This window comes from Myotis lucifugus, unplaced genomic scaffold (assembly GCF_000147115.1).
Source record: "Myotis lucifugus unplaced genomic scaffold, Myoluc2.0 scaffold_91, whole genome shotgun sequence".
Lineage (NCBI taxonomy): Eukaryota > Metazoa > Chordata > Mammalia > Chiroptera > Vespertilionidae > Myotis > Myotis lucifugus.
The window spans coordinates 4,250,844-4,274,102 of record NW_005871139.1 but is presented as its reverse complement, the minus strand read 5'-3'; the positions used below and the strand labels follow the sequence as shown (position 1 = coordinate 4,274,102).

Genomic DNA, 23,259 nt, shown 5'->3' with positions numbered 1-23,259 from the left:
ACTTTTCCTACTCTGTAACTTTCTACTAGTAAATAAACTTTCTCTTATACTTTGTAAAAAAAATTAGGCAGTGAATGTGTCAGGCTTCGTTATCAGTGGTGTAGATAAAATTAACAACTGGTCAAAAATCTAAGTATGGGCCCAAGTCGAGTAGCTAAGTTGGTTCGAGCTTCGTCCAGATGTGCCAGAGTTGTGGTTTTGATCCCTGGTCAGGGCACATCCAAGAATCAACCAGTGAATGCATGAATAGGTGGAGCAACAAATCGATGTTTTTCTTTCTCTTTCTCTCCCTCAAATCAATAAACATGAATAAATAATCTAAGTATGCCTCTTACAAGTGCAGAAGTAACGTGAAAACTTTTAAACAGGTGAAGATTTTTGTTGGTAGCTGATTCATACTGCTCTGGAAACCAAAGACACACAGGGCAAAACACAGGAGGGAGAACACTGTCACAGCTACAGTATGTGGATTACAAAATAAGCAGTTTGGTTAGGTGAGAGTGGAAAGGGCCTTTCCGATGAGACAGAAAACAGATTATCTTATGTGTTTGGCACAGATTATAGCCTTGGATCCTAGGTGTTGGGAGATATGTTTTCCTCCCTGTTTTGCTCCCAGTTGGCCCTCTGGTCTTAGGCAAACCATTACACCTTTCTGAGCCTCAGTTTCCTCATCTGTAGGAATGAGGATCAAGTGAGCTCTATGGCTGCTCTGGGTTCATGTTCAGTGAATGCTACTTGCCTGGCACTGTTATGTGTGGCAAGTCAAAACCAAGGGAACATATCTAGTAGGCAATCGAAAGATATACAGATTTTCACCATCAGTGTAGGAGGTGGTAGCTGAAGGCTTGGGTGTGCATGATATCATCAGAAGGAATACTGTCTGAGAAGAGAAGACCAGAAAAGGAATCCTTAAAAAACTGACATTTAAAGGTTGGGCAGAGGAAAAAGAGATAATACAGGGACACAACGGGAGACCAGGAAGGAATAGGGGGAAATGAGAGCGGAGGGAAAGGGAAAGAGAAAAGGAGATTAACAATGTACACTGTCATTAAATGTAAAATAAAGATTGAAAAATGCCTGCTGAATTTACAGCTAGATCACCAGTGGCCCAATTAAGAACAAGTTTTTTGAATTTTTTATTTATTGATTTTTAGGGAGGGGAAGAAGGAGAGGGGGAGGAAGAAATTTTACATATATATATATATATATATATATATATATATATATATATATGGAGAGAGAGAGAGAGAGAGAGAGAGAGAGAGAGAGAGAGAGAGAGAGACAGACATTGGTTTGTTGTTTTACTTATTTATGCATTCATTGATTGATTCTTGTTTGTGCCTTGACCAGGGATCAAACCTTCAACCTTGGTGGTGTATGGGGACAACGCTCTAACCAACTGAACTACTCAGGGCAGATTATTTTTTCTTTCAATATGTTTATTATAAACTGAACAAGACATGGGGCAATATTGACAGAAGGCTTATAGGGTCAACAAGAGTAAGCCTTTTTTTATTTTCCTTTTTCTTAAAGATGGACAAATTTATGTTATGTAGATGAAAGGGCGAGGGCTAGGCCCTCCACCTTCCCCCAGGGTAAGGGCCATCTTGCCCCAGGGTAAGGGCTACGTCCTCCATCTTACCTTGGCCACGTGTTTGGCAAGGAGCTTCTTCCCGGAAGTCTAAGACTCTGCTAGCCACACCCAGGAACAAGACATCGACTTGCGCCTGCCAATCGCAGAGCACAGTCCTTTCTCCTCCCCTTACTCCAACCCCCGCTATAAAACCCATCTCGGCGCAGGGTTCTGTCTCTCAGCCACTTGGCCTGCCGTTGTGTCGGTGAGTCTGGTGGATGGGGAGTTCAAGCTAGCTTGAAATACAGATTCTTATGCTTTTGCATCGGACTGCTGGCTCCCTGTTGGTTTCTTGGGGATCCTGAAATCTGGGCATAACAGTAGAAATAGCTACTAAATAAAGGTTGAAACACTGACTCAACCAGCATATACTAAGGACTTTCTACCTACAAAGCACTACTTCAGAGTACAGGACAGAAGATCACATGGTCCCGAAATTTACAGTCATCATCATTAAGTATATAGGCTCTTCCAGCATAGAGACATCTAAAAATAATGATATAATTAATGACTTAATTACAAGTTTGATAAGGGCTAGCAGAAGTTGTCTAGGGGGCTGAGAGAGCTCTGACAGAGATTTCAGCAGGCACATTGCTCAGAGCAAGGCAGAGTTCAAAGCCAGGACATGACCTAGTCTGGGCAGCTGGGGAAGGCTCTGAGGAAGTGATATTTAAGCTGAGTCCCAAGAAAATTTAAAATGAAACAAAAGCTGGGGACAAGGGGCCTGCAGTGATATGCTAAGCAGACCCCTTAGAAGACCTTGAGTGGGATGGGTCTGGGTGGGAGTGCAGCTGAAAGGCAGTGTGACAAGTGGTGTGGAGATGAGGCTGGGAGGTGGCGGGAGCCCAATCCTGTAGGGCCCTGGAGACCATCTGAAGGATTTGGGATTCTATTATAAATAAAGGGAAAGCCATTCAAGGGCTTTAAGTAGGACAGTAACATTAACAATAGCAAAGGAAGAAGGTAACTGATATTAAAGACTGAAGTTCCTGAAAAGATTAGAAGGAATAAGATCCAGAGCTGGGGGCATAGGTTCATGGGGATGGTTCCAGGGCTTCCCAACCTATGCTGGGAAGCCTTGTGTCCTTGCTCTGTGGGCTCTTTATGGGTGTGGGAAGGTTTATCCTCAGTCCTAGGGGCAGCCTGGCAGAGCTCAGAGGAGCTGGATACTCTGAGGCAGTTACCACAAGTACCAAACAGCCTTTTTATCCCATTGCACTGAACAAATATCTTTTTCAGTATCTGTCAAGATGTCTAAAAGGTTGGAAGCACTGTAGGACTTTATTGATAGCTTTTTCTCTATGAAAGGAGACGCGGATGGATAAATGAGTACTGATGCTGAGGGAGTACTGGGGGCAGGGCTCTGGTTTGACGACCTCTAAATTTCTTTCTGCGTAGGAGTCAGAGTAAAGGTGTTTTCTGTCTGTTTTTCCCCTTTAACACTCATTTAGTTCTTATCTCATGTCAGATACCATTCATCTAAAGCATTCACATGTGTTAACTCATTTAATCTTCAAAATATTTTCACTGGCCCCAGTTTCCAGGTGCGAAAGGGAAGCACAGGAAGACGGTGACCTGCACAGGACACATGTGGGAGAGCCAGCTTCACACCAGGCTCTTTACTACCAAAGCTGCTGCTCCGCAGCCCTTCGCTGAGGGACTGGAGAGCTGGAGGAGAGGGTTTTAGTAGAGATACCAAGTGCCACCAGGGGAATGGGATACAGACTGCAGCCCCAGCACTGCCAGTTGTTTCTAAAAAAGCCAACCTCTCTAAGCCTCAATGTCCTCAACTGTGAAACAGAGATGACAGAGTCTACATTTGTTATAAAAATTAAAGAGATAATACATGCAAAGTTCTCAGTGCCTAGCACAGAGTAAGCGCTCAAAAATGACACCTGCTACTCTAACGGCAAAGGGAGTTAACTAAAGAAATGTAGAGTGTGTCTGTCGGGCAGGCACTGCAGAGGGTCCAAGGAGATAGGAAAACAATTTTGGTGGCACCAGTTTCCGGTGTTGTGATTTTCTCCAGCAGTCCCTGGGAGAAGGCTGATGGTGTGCATAACGTAGAGCTGGGGGTTAACAGAAAAGGAGGATGGAGGATGGAATCCAGGCTAGCAAGTACTTACTGATCAATATTCCATCAAGCAAGCAATAATACATACTTGTTAAATAATGATTTGCACTACTATTAACCTAATTTCTATAACTTTATAAAGTTTCTAAGGAAATACATTCAGGATTCATCTTTGGATGACAGAACACATCACTGTCAGGAAGAAAAGACAGGATTCCAAAAGGAGCGAGAGCTGAGAGGTATCGGGGAAGGGCGATCAGGAGGACACAAAAGGGTTCCTGCTAGGCTAATTCTCTGCTCCTTTCCCTACCTGTTCTTCTTTTCTCACCTTGAGCCTATTAAAGACCAAGAAAAAAACCATTAAAACCAAATCCATGAGAAAGCGATAAAGAATAGAGAAGACTGAAGATGGATTTACGTTTTAGAGGAAACACTAGAAACTAAAATTTTCTTGGGCATTGTCTCCTAAAGGTCTGGGAGAGGGGCAGAGACTATAAGAGAAGAGATTATTGCTGGTGCAAGGAACAGCTTTGGGGGACCTGGTAGTGGAAGTTGAGGGGGGATCAGGTCTGTGAAAGAGTGGTTGAGGGTATGGATCACCAGGAGAGGCAGTGGGAGGGAGAGGATAAAACCATCAGCGGCAGTGGTGGGGAGGAGAAGGGAGTTCCTAAACCCGAAAGGGCACACCCTGGGTCAGACATTCATAAAAGACATCAGCTGCTGGGGCTGGTTCCTCTTTTACTGGGGCAAATTTAAAGTAAATAACTGGTGGTCACTATTTTTAAAGATTAAATAAAAACAACCCACGCCCCTCAATGCAGTCTCAGCAAAAGAATAAATGTTAAATATTAATGATACTCTTAGGAAAAGAGGCTCCCTGAGCAAGGGTGGGGAAACGAACAAAAGAATAAAAATGAGATTTGTAATTAATAGAAAGGTGACCATGGTGTGTGGGTAGTGCAAGAGCTGATAAAAAAGGTGAGCCCTAGCCAGTGTTCTCAGTGGTTAGAGCATCGGCCCACCGCCGCGGGTCTCGGGTTTGATTCCCGATCAAGGGCACATATCTAGGTTGCAGGTTTGATTCCTGCCATAGATATATCTCTCTTACATTAGTGTTTCTCTCTTTCTCTCTCTCTCCCTCCCCCCATCCCTTCTACTCCTAAAAAACAATGGAAAAAATATCCTCAGATAAGGATTAACAAAACAAAAAAAGGCGAGTGAAAGAAAGAAATATGATGAACTGCTTAAGGATTCTTATGAATGACTTCTAATTTTATAAATACCTAGTCACCTCTGTTTAGGAGCTGTAACTTTTGGGTTGTCTGACATAGTATGGTTTAGCTCTGTCCACAATGTGTGTGCCTATTGTTCCCATAGAGATATTTAAATCTCTAATATCATTACCAAAAGATTTACTTCTTTCCTGTAGTTTCACTTGGAGGAAAAAAAAAAAAAAACAACAACAGCAAATTCCTTCTTAAAATAGCAAAAACAACAATGCAAGGAATAATACTTCAGAGTTTGAACAGATATTTCCTGTACTTCACTCAATGTACTAATCACAAAGTTAGGAATGAAAAGGGAAAAAACACTACTGCTACTTATCCTCAGTAATAATGAAAAACCAAGTATACACCATTCTTTCCCTAAACTCATCCCCCAAACACCACCACCCCACCACATATCTAAAATATTACAGAAAAAATAACCAACTTTGAATGCTGTCACTATATATGGAAATGTGAATATTAATGATAGTAGTGGTAATAAGAAAAAGCTATTATTCCAGAAGAAAAGCTAGAAACAACCAAATGTTGGATATGTTCAATTATGTTTAGGTGTTTCAGCTTTATACTTAGAATTGTAAGTTTATTATTATTATTATTCCTGGATTTAAATACTTTGTCAATTTAAAATATTATTTCCTATTCCCTTTTACATTTGAAATAAGTGTTTTTGTAATGCTGTTTTTTCAGAATAAAGCTTTTTAAAGAATGTAATTATAATGTTTTAATAGAACATGAAAGATGAGGAAACATCATTATAAAAGCCAAGCATAAGCAGTTTGTGTGCTAAGGGCTTTAAGGAGAAACAAGTGTCCCCCATCATCTCTTCTTTTGTCTTCCATAATAAAATTTTTAGCTGGACAAAACAGCCACTCAGGGTAAAGACCACATTTCCCAGTCCCCTCATATCTAGGCGTAGCCAATGTGGTCTGGACAAAAAGAATATGTGCAACTTCCAGGTCCTGCTCTTAAAGGGAAAGAGCATGCCCCTTCCTTTTCTCCTTCCTGCTGGCTGACATGGGACTGTGGTGATCAGCCATCTCGGACCATGGCTGATGGCCAGATCCAAGGGCAGTGAGGGCACAGGATAGAAAGAGCCTAAAGCCCAATGACCTCATGAGCGGAGTTGCCACACTAGTGCTGGCTACTAAACATGACGTATTAATAACCTTCTGTCTTGTGTAAGTACTTGTTATTTGGGGTCTCTGTTACATACAGTCAAACCCATAATCCAAAAAATACTTAGTAAATGAGATGATTTCCAGTCAGTAGCACCAATTGTTGCTACTTGATGTCTCCACCAGAACCACAAACCACGGCACTAAAACTTTTAAAAGCAAATTTAACTGTAACCTAGGTGAGATACACCCTTATAAACTTTTTACTATTAAACCTCTTAATAAATATTTTTTTCACAGCCAGTCTTATGTCCATGAGATTTTTATCTAGGCTGAATGCTTACAAAGTACTGGTTTACTTACTTGAAATCAGAATATTGCAAATCAACTCTTAAACTAATGTAAGATCACTTAAGTACACACATTATGAGCCTTGAACTGGATTCATCAATACATTGTGCTAGTGTTAATACTTCTGATACACGCTGATTCCATCAAAGGTTTTAGCACAATCAAAATGACATTTCTATATTGTACTTGTGTTTATTTTTATTCTTGAAGTTAAACAGCAACCATTTGATATGTGAAGAGTCCCCCATCAAAATATTATCTAAACAAACTATCAGTTAAAAATAGATTATGTGAATACAAATTCCAATTACTAATTTGCCAGTTGTTTAAGGACTACCGTCTGGAAATAAGCAAGCTGTGTGAGAAATGTTTTTCCTCGTTTCCAGACTAAAAGCTGTACCAGAACCATTAGTAATTCTAGGAAATTCTCTAAACTTCAACCAGAGCAACTCTGCTTTTACCGATTATACTCAATCAGGCTTCATGTAAGACTGTGCTTGGACAAAAGACCCTCACTCAGCCAAAAGATTTACTACTGAATATACAGGCATAGAGCAACGGTCTCTTCAGTAGTAGAAAAGAAATACCGTCAAGTAAAGGAAAGAAAGAAAAGTGAGTCATTGGAAAGACCTGATTTGGTAAAAGAAGTAAGACTATTCATTAAAAAATTTTTCTTATGTTTAAACTTTTCTGATTCCTCCATTTCTGTGTGATGCTCCGGAAGTCAGATGCATCTATATTGTAAGCCTGGCTCATCACTTATCAGCTATGACTCTTTGGACAAGTTATTTAAAGTTCTTGGGCCCTTGTTTGTCCATCTGTAAAATGAGGAAACCGGTACTTGTCACACAGGACTGTTAACAGAATTAAGTGAGATGATGTATGCAGAGTTCCCAACAAAGGGCTTGGTCCAGGGTGGACACTCAATAAGTATTAGTTCCCCTCTCAACCATTCTGCCCCTACCACCAACCATTTAAATCTCAGAACAAGCCTGGAGGGTGTTGGCTCAGTGGTTGAGGGTCAACCTATGAATCAGGGGATCATGGTTTGATTCTGGCTGGCGCACATGCCTGGGTTGCAGGCTCAGTCTCCATGTGAGTTGTGATCAACAATTCTCTCTCATCATTGATGTTTCTATCTTTCTCTCCCTCTCCCTTCCTCTCTGAAATCAATAAAAATATTTAAATATATATAAATCTCAGAACAAATTACAAATGAAACAGTTCTGATGTGAGTTGTATGCCTTTTTGTACTGGGTGATATCTATGTTGAAGAACACTTTCTTGGATAAAAACATTCACTCACACAAAAATTTATACTTGCATGTTTATAGACGCGATACTCATAACCAAAAACAACCCCAATGTCCATCTGGTGAATGGATAATGAAAATGTGGTATATCCAAACAATGAAGTATTATCCAGCAAGAAAAGGAATGACATGCTACAACATGGATGAACCATGAAAACATTATGCTAAGTGAAAGAAGCCAGATACAAAAGACCACATTTTGTATGATTGCATTTATATGAAATGTCCAGAATAAGCAAAACCATAGAGACATAAAATAGTTTAGTGTTTGTTTGTGGGAAAGGGGAGAGTGGGGGAGGATAGGAAGTGACTGCTTAATGGGTTTCTTTTGGGGGTAATAAAAATGTTCTAAAATTAGATTGTAATGATGGTTGCACAACACTGTGAACTTACTAAAAAACACTGACTTGCATACTTTAAATGAGTAAGTTGTATGGCATGTGAGTTATACATTAATGAAGATTTTTAAAAAGCACCTTACTTCATCTAAAAATTAATAAATAAAATCACAGCTATTCAAAATACACTGTTATCTTGGAAACAGGCTGTATTGATGATGGGTATAAGTATGTGGATATAAATTTAGTCATTTATAAAAATCTTTAGCAGTTCATCATGCTTATTTCTTTTTTAAAATTTGATTTTGGAGAGGATGGGAGGGGAAAGAGACAGAAACCTCAATGATGAGAGAGAATCATTGATCGGCTGCCTTCTACTGGGGATTGAGCCTGCAACCTGGGCATGTGCCCTGACTGGGAATCAAACCATGACTGTCCGGTTCATAGGTCAACGTTCAATCACTAAGCCAAACCAGCTGGGCTATTATGTTTATTTCTTTCTACTCTTTACATACAATGGATGCCTTAGCTCCTGTGCATCTAAAGTAATACCAGCTATGTACCATACTTGGGAGAACTGAGAAGGGCCACTCAATTTTCTGTAGGACCTCAATCTCTTGTGGCACTCTAATTTACACACACACACACACACACACACACACACACACACACACACACTAGAGGCCCGGTGCATGAAATTCGTGCACAGGGGCGGGGGGTGGGGGGTCCCTCAGCCAGGACTGCACCCTCTCCAATCCGGGAACCCTTGAGGGATGTCCGACTGCCTCTCGCAATCTGGGACCACTGGCTCCTAACTGCTTGCCTGCTTGCCTGCCTGATCGCCCCTAATCACATCTGCCTTGCCCCACACCTGGGACCCAGGTTTCCCTCCTCCAGCTAGTCACAGGCACCCAGGACCTGGGCTTCCCTCCCTCTGGCCGGCCACAGGCACCCAGGACCCAGGCTGGCTTTGCCCGGGCTAGCCGCAGCCACACGGGACCGCAGGGCATCCCCATTCCTCTCTCGCAAGCTGACTTGTGCCTGGCTGGTCCTCATTCCTCTCTCCCCAGTGTTTAAGAGTCTGAGCCATTACTCCATGATGGCATGCGACCATTTGCATATTAGCTCTTTATTATATAGGATATACACACACGCATGTGTACGTATATAAATTATATGATATATGAAAAAATATATGTGAACATTGATGAAAACTGACCACTACCAGACCATAAGCAATTTATAAAAATTTAAAAGAACTCATATCATAAAGGTTACTTTATCTCTCAACAATATAATCCAGTTACCAATCAATAAAAGATAACATTTGTAAAGGCCAGCCATAATAAACTCTACTGCTATGCCATTTACTTGTATTATATACTGTGCATATAATACACATATATACCATTTGATAATGTTAGTTCATATGGAAATGGAGTGAGGTTGGGTGTATGTTTACACACTGCCAAGAGATTTCCTTGTTATATTTAATATATTTGTTTCTCAAACACTGTATATAATCAATCTACTTAGGAGCATTAGGGGACTTTGCTGTTTAAAGGATTCATGGGGTAAATCTTTTTTTTAAAATATATTTTATTGATTTTTTACAGAGAGGAAGGGAGGAGGGTGATAGAGAGTTAGAAACATTGATGAGAGAGAAACACTGATTCAGCTGCCTCTTGCACAGTCCCCACTGGGGATGTGCCCGCAACCAAGGTACATGATCCTGACCGGAATCGAACCTGGGACCCTTCAGTCCACAGGCCGACGCTCTATCCACTGAGCCAAACCGGTCAGGGCAGGGTAAATCTTTTTGTACTAAAAATAATTTTTGCTTACCTTGTCTGCAGTTAATTCTTTCAAAAGCCTATTCTGTATTTAGCAGAATATTCAGTGTACTATCACTATCTGGTAGAGCACAATCCAGCAAGAGCTTGCAAGAGATGCAAAACAATGCAAAGAAAAGAATTTGGTGCTCTGATCAGTGCCAAGGTCAACATTTCCCCAGTGTACTAATTCAGCAAGCCAAGGCCTGGAACCAGTCCACAGCTTTATTGTCATTGTGAACTTACCCTTGAGCAGTTCCTGAGAAAAGACCTCCACTGTGTCCTATCCAAAAAAAAAAAAAGGGGGGGGGGACCAGGCTCAATTGCCTGAGGCAACCAAGTAGCTTAAAAGTCTGATAGTCAATAATCTTCCTCATCACTAAAATGCTACACCAAGTCATAGCTCTCCCTCTTCTTTCCAGGCTAAATGGCACTGAACAACTTGAGCCTTTTTAAAAAGACTTAATTCTCTGCCTGGCCAGTGTGGCTCAGTGGTTGAGTGTGGACCTATGAATCGGAAGGTCAGGGTTCGATTCCGGTCATGGCCCATACGTGAGTTGCAGGCTCGATCCCCACTAGGGGGCATGCAGGAGGGAGCCGATCAATGATTCTCATCATTGATGTTTTTCTCTCTCTCCCTCTCTGAAATCAATAAAAATATATTTAAAAGAAAAGAACCTATTCCCAACTACTTCACTTGCTTTTTATTAGACTAGGCAATTGTCAAATGGAGACATAACTAAGTGCCCATTTCTTTTTTTCTTTTTAAAAATATATTTCTATTGATTTCAGAGAGGAAGGTAGAGGGAGAGAGAGATTGAAACATCAATGATGAGAGAATTATTAATTGGCTACCTCCTGTATGCCCCCCACTAGAGATCAAGCCCCCAACCTGGGCTTATGCCCTGACAGGAACAGAACCATGACCTCCTAGTTCATAGGTCGACACTCAACCAATGGTCAAGCATAAGTGCCCATTTCTTGTACTGTGATAATCTCTCTTCCCAGTTCCCCTACCCTACGTAGTCCTCTTTTCGGAAATATATCAAAGGCAAAATATCTTTACTAGCTTATAAAAATGTGATCTTACCTATTTTTCTCTTTAAATTGACATCACTTGTCTAGTTGCTTGAGAAATTAATTCTTGCAAATATTAAATTAAATGCTAAATTTTAACTTAGATACCAATTACATTACTGAGATACATGTATGAAATTATGCAAACTTTGATACTACCATAACATTTGTGAGTGTGCAAAGTCCTGCTATATTTCTGCCTCATTTCTTCCTACTAGTGGATTCCTAAGAGGAAATAGGTGAAAACTAGTTCAATAAATTAATATATGAAGTTTGAAATATATGAACCTGCTCAAAGCTGACAAGAGGTTTTCTAGAACTCCCAAGAGCTCCTTTGTGATTCAGCCCTGAATGGTTAATAACAAGGATGAGAGAATTTTGCTCTCTGATCACAGGATGAGAATGTTGATTTCTATAATAGGAGTGATGACGGTAGCAAACCAAGATAGGAACAGAGAAGTACATGGGTAAAGATGGTCCCACTCCCAAATCATAAACAAACAGACATGGGTTCTTTAGAAACTGGGCATGAGACAGGGTAAGATTTAAGTACTAGAATAAAAATAACAGGTTAAATATGAAGCAAGGCCAACTGGCATTGCTCAGTGGTTGACCTATGAGTCAGGAGGTCATGGTTTGATTCTGGGTCAGGGCACATACCCAGGTTGTGGGCTCGAACCCCATTGTGGGGCGTGCAGGAGATAGCCAATCAATGACTCTCTCTCATCATTGATATTTCTATCTCTCTCTCCCTTCCTCTCTGAAATCAATAAAAAAATTTTTTTAAATGAAGCAAGAATGCATAGAAACATTACAAAGGCCAACAATAAAGCCTACTGTGAGGCAATGTGGTACAATGGTCATCTGGAACCAGATGCTTGGGTTCAATTCCGCTTACTAAAAATAGCCTACAAAAGCAAGAGAAGTGTTCAGTGAACTGGCTAACATGTATAAACACAAAATATATAAAATATTTTATATAAAATATAAAAAACAAATGTACTTTAAATTAAAAGGCTCTCTCTGGTCAGCCTGTTCCACACATTCCTCCTTTAGCCAGTGTTGGCTGCTGATTGGAGTCACGTATTGGTCTAGGTATTTGGGATGTGCCAAAACAAAGATTACCTCGTGGAGCTTCTATTTGAGGGAAGAGACAATCTATAATAATAAAAGCATAATATGCTAATTAGACCGGACAGCTGAACGACCTTCCGACCTTCTGGACGAAGCCAGGGCTGTGAGGGCCAAGCCCCCTGCACGAATTTCGTGCATCAGGCCTCTAGTAAACTATAAACATAATAGATAGATAAATTATATAGAATGTTAGGAGGTGGAAAATACTACAGGAAAAAGAGAGCAGGGTATGAGAAATTCAGATGGGGAAGGGAGACTGTAATCCTATATAATAAAACCCTAATATGCAAGTCGACTGAACGGCGGAACGACTGGTTGCTACCTGTCTCGCTCAACGGAAGAGCTGCCCCCTGGTGGTCAGTGTGCTCCTACAAGGGGAGCACTACTCAGCCAGAAGCCGGGCTCACAGCTGGTGAGCGCATCGGCGGTGGAGGCAGCCTCTCCCGCCTCTGCTACAGGCAGGCGGTAAGGAGCGAGGGGTCCCGGACTGCGAGAGGCCCGCACTGCAAGAGGGATGTCTGACTGTCGGCTTAGGCCTGATCTCTGGGGGAAGCGGTCCTAAGCCAGCAGGCGGACATCCCCCCAGGAGTCCCGGACTGTGAGAGGGCGCAGGCTGGGCTGAAGGACTACCCCCCCACCCAGCAGTGTACAGTTTTCATGCACTGGGCCTCTAGTATTAAATAAGGCAATTAAGCAGAACGCATTTGAGAATGAGTTGAGCAAAACCTGAAGGAGAAGTTAGCCATACAGGTATCTTGGGAATAGCCTTCTGGTAGGACTCTTCCGGGAAGAGGAATCAGCTATGCAAATCAATGAATTGAGAAATTTACACATGTTTTAAGCTTTAAAACTAGAAGCAAACATCGGGCTTCCCCCAAACACTCATCTTTAGGAAATAATTTTTTGAGGGGGTTAAAAAAGATGAATAATACACTGGCTGGTGTGGCTCAATTGGTTGAGCGTGTCTCGTGCGCCAAAGAATCGCCAGTTCAGTTCCCAGTCAGGGCCCAAAGATGTGTAAATTAATTGTCCTGGCCATATGTACAATGAGGGGCAGAGAGTATTTAATTCAAACATATGTGACTCTTGAATTTACTGGTCTCCTACCCTAAGTGAGTAAGTGCTAATTATAACTATCATAAAATACCTCTTTCTGGTTCTATAAACTGACACCATCTCCCAGCCATTTGAGGAGACTTACTAATTAAAAACAATGGTTCCTAATATTTCAATTTTTTTTCTGTTCAGTTGAGCTGCAGGAAATGGAAGCAGTTGAACGTAAATGTAAATACGGATGTCCTTACAGAACTGCTGTCATAAATTACATGATCAGGAAAAGAGCAAAACAATACAAAAGATCATAATCTCAAAATCTCCTACTGCCATCACAAAAAACAGGTAATTTTTATAGAAATGGTGTTGATGATAACCGTTAAACTAATAAATAACAACCACGGACTCCAATCTCCGTAGGCAAAGGCTATAATTACACCCTGTCAAGCTTTCTGTTATGTGAATAGCAGGTTAATATGAAGGAATAATGAAATCAGAACATCCCCTCAGGGGAAACAATTGTGCAGTGCTCAAGAATCTTTAAAATGTTTATATGTTTTGACCCAAGACATCTTCCAGGAATCTACCCGAAAGGAAAACAAGAATGTGTCCACTCAATATTGTTTTTATAGTGACAAACTGAAAAATCTAAATGTTCAACAAGTGGGAACAGTTAAAAAATTATCTTGGAGCCTGGCTGGTGTGGTTCAGTGGTTGAGCATCAACCCATGGGGTCATGGTTAGATTCCCAGTCAGGACACATGCCTGGGTTGCGGGCTCAATCCCTGGTGGGGGGCATACAGGAGGCAGCCAATGGACAATTCTCTCTCATCAATGATATTTCTTTTCCCTTCTCCCTTCCCCTTCTTCTTTCTGAAATCAATAAAAACATATTTTTAAAAAATTATTTTGGAATAATATATATCTAACAGAAGGATATTTACTAAGAATTCCGCTAGCAGAGGAATTGTTTAAGAAAACAACTTTTGAAATAAACAAGGTAGACATCATAGTACAGTGTAAAAAGCATTAGTCTGGGAATAAAATGATCTAGTTCAGTGATGGCGAACCTTTTGAGCTCGGCGTGTCAGCACTTTAAAAAACCCTAACTTAACTCTGGTGCCGTGTCACATATAGAAATTTTTTGATATTTGCAACCATAGTAAAACAAAGATTTATGTTTTTGGTATTTATTTTATATATTTAAATGCCATTTAACAAAGAAAAATCAACCAAAAAAATGAGTTCGCTTGTCACCTCTGACACTCCTGTCATAGGTTCGCCATCACTGATCTAGTTAGTGATATGGTTCCATTCCTAACTAAGCTATGTGACTTTAAGCAAATCATTTCTAGCTCTGTTAGTGTCCTCATCTGTAAAACAGAGATATGAATATCTAACTTCACTTCTTCACAGTGGCATGTGTGTGCATGTGCGTGTGTGTGTGTGTGTGCGCGCGCGCGCCAGAGACAGAGAGAGAGAGAGAGAGAGAGAGAGAGAGAGAGAGATAGAATATGTACAAAGGAAAGTAATAAATCTGAAAACTTTTTGATGATGTGATCATCATCATCATCAAAGCTGCATCTTAAGTAAAGAATAAAAAAGGGAAAGGAGGTATTTTTAAAATGTTTTTATTGATTTTAGATAGATAGAAAGGAAGAGGGAGAAAGAGAAACATCCATGAGAGAGAAACATGGATTGGCTGCTTCCCCCAGGACCGCTACTGAGGATGGAGCCCACAACCTGGGCATGTGCCCTGGCCAGGAATTGAACCAGTGACCTCTCGGTGTTGAGACGATATTCAACCAACTGGGCCACACTGGCCAGGGTGAAAAGAGGTATTTTTATTCTCACTAGAAAAAGAAAAGCAGGCTACCTTGTAAAATTATCCATTTATAGATGACCAGAGACATAAAGCAGTGGTATTTATGAAGAATCTAGAATTGTACAAGAATACATTTTAGAGCAATGTGAAAAGCGGCTGAAAAACCAGGTGAACTAATACTAGTTAGTATGTTCCCAAAGTCTCTACAGAGGGGAGTATGCGGGAAGGACGTTGGAGGAGAAAGGCAGTGTGTGTGAAAGGCAGGCTGCAGGCTGTGTTAAGTTTCTCCTAAAGGGTGTGAGTCTAGGATTAAGACTACTTAACAAAATTATGTTAAAAACAGTACATCTTGTGATGCAGGTTACAGCCACTGTTCCCAAGACACCATGAATTATCATTGCCTTAATTAAGTGGATTACCCAGTTTTTATAAATCATCAGGATTCCTAGTTTGTCCTTCCTTTAAAGAAAAAAGAAAAAGTCCTTCACTCATTAATGCAGAAATAGGTAGGTGTGCAAGACTTGATGACATTGGAGAAAACAAAATAAATGAAACTCATATTTAGAAATTACTAGTTATTTCTGAATCTTACATCAGCCAGTCACATGGCTGGATGCTTAGGACCCAACCTGACAGAACGCAGTGTAACCACACTTTGCATGTGTGCTCACTTCATGACCACGGGAGGTAGAAAAACATACTTACCAAATATGACTAAGGAAACTCTGATGGGCTGAAACCAGCTAAGCCAATGAGTAAAACCATCAAAGGAGATTTACTGCTCAGTTTGCAACCTTCTCCTTTAAATGTGAGCATTCACTGTAATATAACATATACTTTATATGCACAAAGAAGATTGAAAAGGTAATTATAATAGAGAAGCTCTAAAAATTATTAAAGCACCCTATTGTTTCAGCTAAACAGAAGTCAGCATTCATTACACACACGCCACTCCGTGTCATCTGTGACCAAGTCCAGGGCTGCGCAGGAAAGGTCCAAGAGCCCCCTCACTGCTCCCAGTGTGAGTTCTGACACCCCTTCTTCTTAAACTCCCTCAGCCTATCAGACATCACACATCCCAATACCACCTGTGAGTTATTTTTTTTAAATATAGTTTTATTGATTTCAGAGAGGAAGGGAGAGGGAGAGAGAGATAGAAACATCAATGATGATTGGCTGCCTTCTACATGTCCTCTTACTGGGGATCAAGCCCGTAACCCAGGCATGTGATCAGAATCGAACCCGGGATCTGCAGGCCGACGCTCTATCCACTGAGCCAAACCAGCTAGGGCCAGTGACTTATTTTTTAATAACACTCCATACACAAAAGGCCACTGCACTATCTACTACTGCTGTATTAAGATAACAATCTCACTTTTAATCTATTCCTCTATAGAAAAATCAGAATAGTGAATCAGCAGTTGTTTGCAAACTCTAACTATGAACACAATGGATAAATTCAGAAAAATCATTTATATCAATACCATAATGCTGACAAAGAATCCAAGCATTTCAATATAACAAGATACCAGATTTTCACATTTTTGCTTATATTAAAATAATCTCTATATTGATTTAAGAAGTTATATTGTCAATTATATATGATGGATTTCCAACATGCGCCATGTAGCCCTTAAGAAAAATGAACTAACTTGCCCTGGCCGGTGTGTTTGGAGCGTCATCCCATACACCAAAATGTTGCAGGTTCAATTCCGGTCAGGGCTCATACCTGGGTTGCAGGTTCAATCCCCCGTTTGGGCACATGTGGAAGGCAACCGGTCAATGTTTCTATCTCACATTGATGTTTCTCTCTCTCTGTCTGTCTCCCTTTCTCTCTCTAGAATCTATTTTTTACAAAAAAATGAAGTAAAATTATTAGACTTAATAAATGAATTTGGCAATATAGCAGGATACAAAATTAACACCAAGAAATCTATGGCATTTTTATACACCAACAGTGAACTTACAGAAAGAAAGATTAAAAAACAATCCCATTTACCATTGCACCAAAAAAATTAAAATACCTAGGAATAAACTTAACTAAGGAGGTAAAAGACCTGTACTCGGAAAACTACAGGACACTGAAAAAAGAGATAGATGAAGACATACGCAGATGGAAGAACATACTGTGTTTATGGATTGGTAGAATCAACATCATTAAAATGTCCACACTACACAAAGCAATCTATAGATTCAATGCACTCCCCATTAAAATACCAATGGCATATTTCACAGACCTAGAACGAACTCTCCAAAAATTCATCTGGAATAAAAAAAAAGACCCCTGAATAGCTGCAGCAATCCTGAGAAAGAAGAACAAAGTAGGAGGGATCTCAATACCAGATATCAAGCTGTATTACAAAGCCACTGTTCTCAAAACTGCCTGGTACTGGCACAAGAACAAACATATAGACCAATGGAATAGAGAACCCAGAAATCGACCCAAATCACTATGCTCAATTAATATCTGACAAAGGAGGCAAGAACATACAATGGAGTCAAGAGAGTCTCTTTAATAAATGGTGTTGGGAAAATTGAACAGATACATGCAAAAAAATGAAACTAGACCACCAACTTACACCATACACAAAAATAAACTCAAAATGGATAAAGGACTTAAATGTAAGATGGGAAACCATAAAAATACTAGAGGAATCCACAGGCAGCAAAATCTCAGACATATGCCGAAGTAATATCTTCACCGATATAGTTCCTAGGGCAATGGAAACTAAAGAGAAAATAAAACAAGTGGGACTACATCAAAATAAAAAGCTTCTGCACAGCAAAAAAACAACAACCCATCAACAAAACAACAAGAAAGCCCACTGCGTGGGAGAACATATTTGCTAATGTTATCACCGATAAGGGTTTAATCTTCAACATTTACAGGGAACTCATACAACTTAACAAAAGAAAGATAAACAACCCAATAAAAAAATGGGCAACTGACTTAAATAGATACTTTTAGAAAGAGGACATAGAGAAGGCCAAGAGACTTTTGAAAACATGCTCAAAGTCACTAATCATCCAAGAGATGCAAATCAAAACGACAATGTGGTACCATCTCACACCTGTCAGAATGGCTATCATCAACAAATCAACAAGTGACAAGTGCTGGCGACAGATGCGGAGAAAAAGGAACCCTCGTGCACTGCTGGTGGGAATGCAGGCTGGAGCAGCCACTGTGGAAGACAGTATGGAGTTTCCTCAAAAAACTAAAAATGGAACTCCCATTTGACTCAGTGATCCCACTTCTAGGAATATATTCCAAAAAACTAGAAACACCAATCAGAAAGCATATATGCACCGCTATGTTCATAGCAGCACAATTTACAATAGCTAAGATTTGGAAACAGCCTATGTGCCCATCAGCAGATGAGTGGATTAAAAAACTGTGGTACATATACACAATGGAATACTACGCTGCAGTAAAAAAGGAATTCTTACCATTTGCAAGAGCATGGATGGAACTGGAGAGCATTATGCTAAGTGAAATAAGTCAGTCAGAGAAAGATAAATATCACATGATCTCACTCATTTGTGAAATATAATGAACAACATAAACTGATGAACAAAAACAGATCCATAGACAGAGAAGCATCAATCAGACCATCAAACCTCAGAGGGAAGGTAGGAGAGGGTGGGGGTAAGGGGGAGAGATCAACCACAGGACTTGTATGCATGCATATAAGCATAACCAATGGACACAGAGACACCAGCGGGGTGAGGGCATGAGTGGGGGAGCAATGAGGGGATAAGGACACATATGTAATACCTTAATCAATAAAGAAAAAATAAATAATGAAGCTATATATGCTGATAGGGAACATCCTCTAAGATACAGGAGTGAAAACAAAGCACCAAATAGTTTCTATAGTGGAATCCCCCCTTATAAAGAGCTTATCTCTGCATGAACATGCTAGTTTTGCCTAAAGGACAAATTAGTAGAAGGATTCACAAAAGACTGGAGAAATGTGTGAGTTTTAAATACCCATATAACAAAAAAAAATCGCTTAATTTTTAAGAGGTTAGTGAATATTTTTACTGATCTGATATAAAAATCTGACTACATTAAAGCAAATATTACCTATTCTATCATAAAATGTAAAAATAACCAAGTTTCAAAGAAATAAAATTGAGACAAGTGATAGCTATTTTAAAGAAACATGCAAATCAGATTTATCTAAATACCTTGGGTTACCAAACTCCTTAGTTACTGAATCCTCAGTCTCTTTCATTCCAAGTGAAAACTGTCTTTTTTAGGATCATCCAAACCAGGCCAACACTCTGAAAGCCTCCTGGTTTTGGACACATGTCAAAGCTCTAAGATTCAACAGTCCCAGACTGGATATGCATAGCAATGATCGTTCTCTAGCTACCCATATACACTGCTTTTGTTAACCTGCTTTACCACCATGCAAAACAGACACAATCCAAGACACAGTCAAAACTTTATCTCTAAGGCCCTCCCCCAGTTTTTTTCACAACTTCAATTCTGCTTATCATTCTTATTTTATATTTCTAAAACAATTCTATCCCTGCCAAAAGCCTCTTTTTATATACTAAGCCATATAAAGCACTGATAAATGAGATTGAATTCTTCTAATGTGAACCAAAGTCTTAAAGCTATGGCTGGAATACTCTGTGTAAGATGGTGGCACCTATTGGCAAAGTGCTATAAAATTATTCAGCTTTACTGAACATTGTAAATACCTAAAACACAGCAAGAAAGAAACTTATGTTCCAGGAGCTGAATTGGAATTATGAGATCACAAAGGCACAAAGAAATCCTACTTTTTGAGGGTAAAAGAGGGAAGGCTGAGAGTAAAAGGGGAGAAAGTAGGAGGAGCCCTTCAATATATTCCCGAAAGGCCATGTGCCAGAGACCACAAATTTAATTCGTTCTCACACATTTTCACTTCCATGCACCTAGAGATTTTTCTTCTGTGAATAAGTGGCTTATTTTATAATTAAATACACAGCCTTTTGATTAATTCAATTATCACAAAGTAAAAACAAAACAAAAAATATTTGAGTAAGATGGATGTAGTATTAGCCTCAATGGCCACATTAGTTATAATTTTTGTGTACCTGAAGCTTTCTGCTAATAAAACACTCCAGTTCATTCTCCAGTTCTAAATATAATCACCAGTACACAAAACACAGGAAACATACCAGTTATGTGCACCACTAGCTTGCTAACTAACACTCATTACCAGAACTGTCAGTGTTTTACTCTCATTAGAGCCGAAAGTGTTCCTCCTTTTAGACCCTGAACTTAAGCTCCATGATCATTTATATGGCCAATTTAACTAAATGGTATTATGAAAATAATTCTTTAACATATCCTGTTATTCAAAATAGAGCTCTTCTCTCTCAATAAGAAGAAACTGTCAAAAAAAAAAAAAGGTCAAAAGAATTACAGCTAAAAGTTAAAAGGTGGATGGATCCTGGATTCCAAAAGACCAGCCCTTTAAGACCTGTCATTTAAAGCACACCAGGAATAACACTGTTAGGTTATTTTACAATTAAGTTATTGTCAAAATAAACTAGATAACCTTATCTAAAAAACAGTCAGGCAAGATAAAAACTGCAGAACATCTAAGTTAATATAAGACCAAGATAGACAAGCAAAACATTTTATCACATATCAAACTATAAAAACCTTTTAATATACATTACATTTGAACTAGGGCTAAACCCGTGGTCGGCAAACTGCGGCTCGAGAGCCACATGCGGCTCTTTGGCCCCTTGAGTGTGGCTCTTCCTAAGCCTTAGGAGTACCCTAATTAAGTTAATAACAATGTACCTACCTATATAGTTTAAGTTTAAAAAATTTGGCTCTCAAAAGAAATTTCAATCGTTGTACTGTTGATATTTGGCTCTGTTGACTAATGAGTTTGCCAACCACTGGGCTAAACTTTTCAAATACATTATTTTAGTATTCCTGATGACCTTTTCCTATTTGACAATGTTGAGTTCTAAATTAATAATCATTTGATCATTAAGCAGCTTCACACTTAGCATAAAATGTTATACTGATTAAGTATATAAGTGTTAATCTGTATCACATGATGAGTAATACATGTATCAACCTTCACATTAATATATACTGGACTTTACTTTATAAAATGAAAAAAAAAATTCTACTAAGTTCTAAATTTGGTCAAAACATCAGTCAAATGAAAAAGAAATAAGTAAAAAGGAATGTTTCTTTCTTTCTAGAGACCTTGTCAATTAAAAATTAAACCTAAATTAATTATCACAAAATTCCTTGAGGTAAACACTGTCTCCACAGGTGTGGGGATTAGATCAAAACGAAAAGAGCAAAAGATGTCATGGTCAAATTCAAACTCAGGATGGCATTTGGTTCTGTGCTGTAATAACAGAGGTAGCAGGAAAGGGGTGGTTGGGGTCCAACACCTCATACTTAAATGAAACAAAGGATGTGTCCCCAACGGGAACTGCTGATTTCCCAATAATGCCCACATATAACCTCCACTTGTGGCTTTAGGCAATTCACTAACTCTGATGGACTATTTCTCTTCTGCAAAATAGGTGGAATCATTTGTAAGGTTCGGACATATTTTTAATGAGCTGTTGCTTAAACGTGTTCTTTTATTTCCAGAAGACTAAACTCAGCTATTGTCTTATACCAGGACATTAAGTCTAGAGCTATACATAAGTTCCTCTTCATATACGGATTTTAATTCCAGCAAGTATAGAAGTAGAGAGAAAAAGTTGTAGAAGTATAAAACTTAAGTTTAATTCAGGCTGAAATTTAGTTGTTTAATAAAAAAAAAGAATTAAAATAACATACTGGATGGATAAACAAAAATATGAAACTCAATAAAAACTAAGAATAACATCAGGTTCAGCAATCAGGCACCAGATACAGCCCTCCACTTCTTAGCCTTCAAAGCACATTGAAACGTAAGACAAATTATTTAATTCCTACTCTCTGAAGGTATACCTAACTTGTAAATGGAGTTTCCTGTATGTGTTCTTGTCCATGAATAGGCTAAAATTTTATAACATCAAAACTTGATCTCCCTGGCTGGTGTGGTTCAATGGTTGGAGCGCTGTCCAGTGCACCTAAGGGTCAAAGGGTTGCAGGTTTAATTCCCAGTCAGGGCACATACCCAGGTTGTGGGTTCAATCCCTAGTCAGGCCATGTGCAAGAGGCAATCCATCGATGCTTCTCTCTCACATCAATGTTTCTCTTCCTCTCCCTTCCTCTCTCTAAAATCAATTTTTAAGTTCTTTCTAAGTTTTAGATATTAACCCTTTATAAGATGTATCGACAGTATGTTCTCCCATCAACCACATGACTTTAAAGGTTTATATTTTCACTTCACCAGACCCCATCCCTACCCTTCAAACTTATAATGATCTATATAAATAGGCACAAAAATCCAGTTGGACAGCAGGGGCTATAAACACAGAATCCAGCCTCTGGCTTAAAATGGAACTCCAGATAGCATGGTCTTGTTACGGGTGCCTATTCCCTACCCAGTGGAGGTATGCAACCCAGTAGATAGATATCTCATTCAGATAGCATACCCTAAAAAAGGTCCTCCTGATCTTCAGGGAAGTTACTATGAAGGAAATAACTACTATATACCCATTTTTAAAAAGCAAAGGGAAGCTCTGAATCTTGTCTAAGTACAGTACAGTAGAAGTATTAACAAAACAATTTCTAAAATTGTTTCACCGATGTATTATTTCAAGGTTGCTTTTCTTTGGGGGGAGTAGGGTAACTGAACATTTAAGTCTACCTTTGCTTTTATGCTTTGGTATTCCATAGCTACAAATTAAATCCTAAACCAATAAGTTACATTTTTATAAAAGCAAAATATCTTCAGGAGACAATTTTCTTTAAAATTTCTTTTTCATACCTAGTTTTCAAACACAACTATGACAAAGTTTAAAGTATAACACAATATAAATGTAGGCAGAACACCTGTAATATCCAACAAGTAAAAGGAAAACTTAAAAGAACCAGTGGGAAGAGCAGAAGAGAGCACGCAGGTGGCATGCAAAGTGTATGTGGACCTTCAGCTTTTGAAAATGAAATACAAAAGGTTATTTTTAGGGTTGTTGCTTCCATGTACAATCTAAAAGCACAGGAGACACTAAGAAGAGAAGAAAATTTTGAAAATAGACTAGGATTGAATGAGTAAAACAGTACTGGCAAATTCCTAGGCAATCACAATCTGACAAGT

The 23,259-nt window shown here is 39.3% G+C and overlaps 1 protein-coding gene across 1 annotated transcript in view; it reads right to left on the bottom strand.

Annotated features, from left to right (window-relative positions):
• Positions 1 to 22,229, bottom strand: part of DIP2B (disco interacting protein 2 homolog B) — a 150,026-nt gene extending 127,797 nt beyond the window's left edge. The window contains exon 1 of the mRNA XM_014458244.2: positions 22,008 to 22,229. The gene's annotated coding sequence lies outside the window, so the exon portion shown is untranslated. The remainder of the gene's footprint in view (positions 1 to 22,007) is intronic.
• Between the last annotated feature and the right edge of the window lie 1,030 nt (positions 22,230 to 23,259).